This window comes from Penaeus vannamei, chromosome 41 (assembly GCF_042767895.1).
Source record: "Penaeus vannamei isolate JL-2024 chromosome 41, ASM4276789v1, whole genome shotgun sequence".
Classification (NCBI taxonomy): Eukaryota; Metazoa; Arthropoda; class Malacostraca; order Decapoda; family Penaeidae; genus Penaeus; species Penaeus vannamei.
The window spans coordinates 24205723-24208222 of record NC_091589.1 but is presented as its reverse complement, the minus strand read 5'-3'; the positions used below and the strand labels follow the sequence as shown (position 1 = coordinate 24208222).

The window sequence follows — 2500 nt, the reverse complement described above, 5'->3', positions numbered from 1 at the left end:
GCTCTAGTAAGCTTAATGCACGTAGTTTGGACCACATAATGTTAATGAAGGATCCGGATCCAATTGGTTAACTATGGAATTTAACATGAATCTTTTACAGACAACACAGGAAAATGCATTTCTTTAGTAAGGGAGGCGAGTCATCAAGACCATAAACATTCAATCATCAATTATTTATGAAATGAACTTGTTCAGCTGTCTTCACAAAATAAAATAATTTCTATTTCATTAGATGATAATTTCACCAATGGCAACAGCATACAATAATATGACTCCAACTTTATCAATGATCTTACCAAACGTGTTCTTTTCTCTGAATTCTATTATGAGAACCAATATATAAATATTTTTCAACACCTGTCCATATCTAATATAGTAAAAATATCATAAATGCACTAGAATTAACATATAATATCAGCTAAGGATTTACTCTTATTTATCACATACAAAGGAAAAATATAAACAGAATCAATTTCTGTACAGAAATAAACCAGTATATTAAATCACATCCATAATCACAGGATAATTAAATAGCAAAAAGCAACAGGTAGTACACATCAGGCAATAAAACATCCATCATCATAATAACCTGTAGGATATATATATTTTTTAATCCTATCATATAAATACTCATTCAATCTTTCATTTACTCCACACACCAAAACAGAATAAACAGACTTCCTCTGCAGATTAGTGAACAAACAAAGCTGCTATAAAAATGCCATACAATACAAATGTCTACAAAGAAGATAAATATAAACAAACACAAATGAGAATTTGGATTTCTTAACCCCTATGATCTGGATGACGTTACAGTCCCATAATGGAAAAATCTGGATCAACAGCCGGGTGATGTGAACATGCCGTTATCGGACAAAGTGGTTGCATGCCGGTTGACGCAAGCTTGCTGTCAAGAGCAAAGCCCAGGGTGACGGAAAAGACTCGCCACAAGTGCACAAAGCCTTTTGGAGTGTGATTTGACTCATTTGGCGCTTAGAAGGGGACTTTAGCATTATGACCATCAATAAATGTGGAATGCAAGATGTAAAGTCGTAACTGGAAGAGCACCAGCTCCAGGAAGATTGCTACTTCCATGCTGTGCACCATATTCCTGGCCACTGTGACAGGTGACGCAGGTTTTATTACAGAAATTTATAAATCATGAAAAAATAAGATATATGACACAAATAACCAAATGTTTCTTTTTTTTCTTTTTGCACTAAGTTATTTACTACATAGAGAGATGATATGAAGTCTGTGGAAGGAAAATAAGCTATTACCACTTGGATAGAGCAAATCTAAAGACAAATATGGACATTGCAAAATGACAAAAAAGCTAAAAAAGTTTACACAAAATAACTTTGCAAGGGGGAAGGAAAGAGTCTTGTCACCACTTATGGGTGTTTGCGCACCTGACCTATGTGCCACATGCTTGGGATATTGGCTACTTGTGTAACCCACTGCTCGTATTTTTGGCACTGTGATTTTCATGTCAACTGGATCCAACAGGTTAATCTACCCTTAATTCTTGCGCAATAAAATGTGTTTAATAACTATTATTTTGATCTTTTTTTTCTTTTGACAGGGATTATGAAGACCCCTCAATTATATGAACATTAAAAGACAACAGAATGATTATCACAGCTTGTTAATCAACAGTTAAGAACCAATAATTATGCATATGAGATTAAAACACAACAAACTGGTTATCAATTTTCAGTGTCTCACTAATGTCTCTTTGTTGAATCCTTGTACTATTAATCCACTGAGTAAAAGATCCCCCAAAGAAGGAAGTCACCATTTGTAATAAATTCAGGGGAAGCTACTGGTCTAATATCTCTTAGGGAGAAGACAGAATTCACAGAACTTTGTTAGAAATCTTCCTGTACAGTCAACTCTTCCAAGCCTGTACTCTGGCTTGGAGACACGAGGTTGTCCACATCCAATCTAGCGTCTAGCACACTGACAGGATCAGGCAAAAGGACACTCCAGGTTACAACCTCTCGTGGCATCACTGGATACAAGGGGTTAAACTACTGCTGCCAGCTTTTGTGTAATGTCCACTGTAGTTTTTGTTTTGTGCATTTTGTTGACTCATAGATGGCTCCACAAGCACTCGGTAGCTAAGAAGTCAATTAGTAGCCCCTGTATCTCCTCAGTTGACTTAGTAATTCCTTGAATTTGGGGGATTCTTTTTTTATAATGCTTTTATTATCAATACTGTTCTTATCATTATTGACATAATGATTATCATAATGTCAGTAAAATACCAATAGAAATATAGAATTTAAAAAAAAGAATCTTGCAGAAAATCAAAGAAAAAAGAAAAGAGATCTGATAGGTAGAACCAGTAATTAGTCACTAAGCTCTTATGGAGCCACCTATGTGTTAAAATAATTGATAAGAGTAAAATCTGAGTGGACACACCATTCCCAACAGTAATCTGTTATGTACTAGTATTTACTGTAAATTCTTTAGTTAAAAAAAAGTTCCATCATAA

The 2500-nt window shown here is 34.7% G+C and overlaps 1 protein-coding gene across 1 annotated transcript in view; it reads right to left on the bottom strand.

The window, feature by feature from the left end:
• Positions 1-2500, bottom strand: part of LOC138860396 (uncharacterized protein KIAA1143 homolog) — a 16767-nt gene that overhangs the window by 4695 nt on the left and 9572 nt on the right. The gene's annotated exons all lie outside the window — the stretch shown is intronic.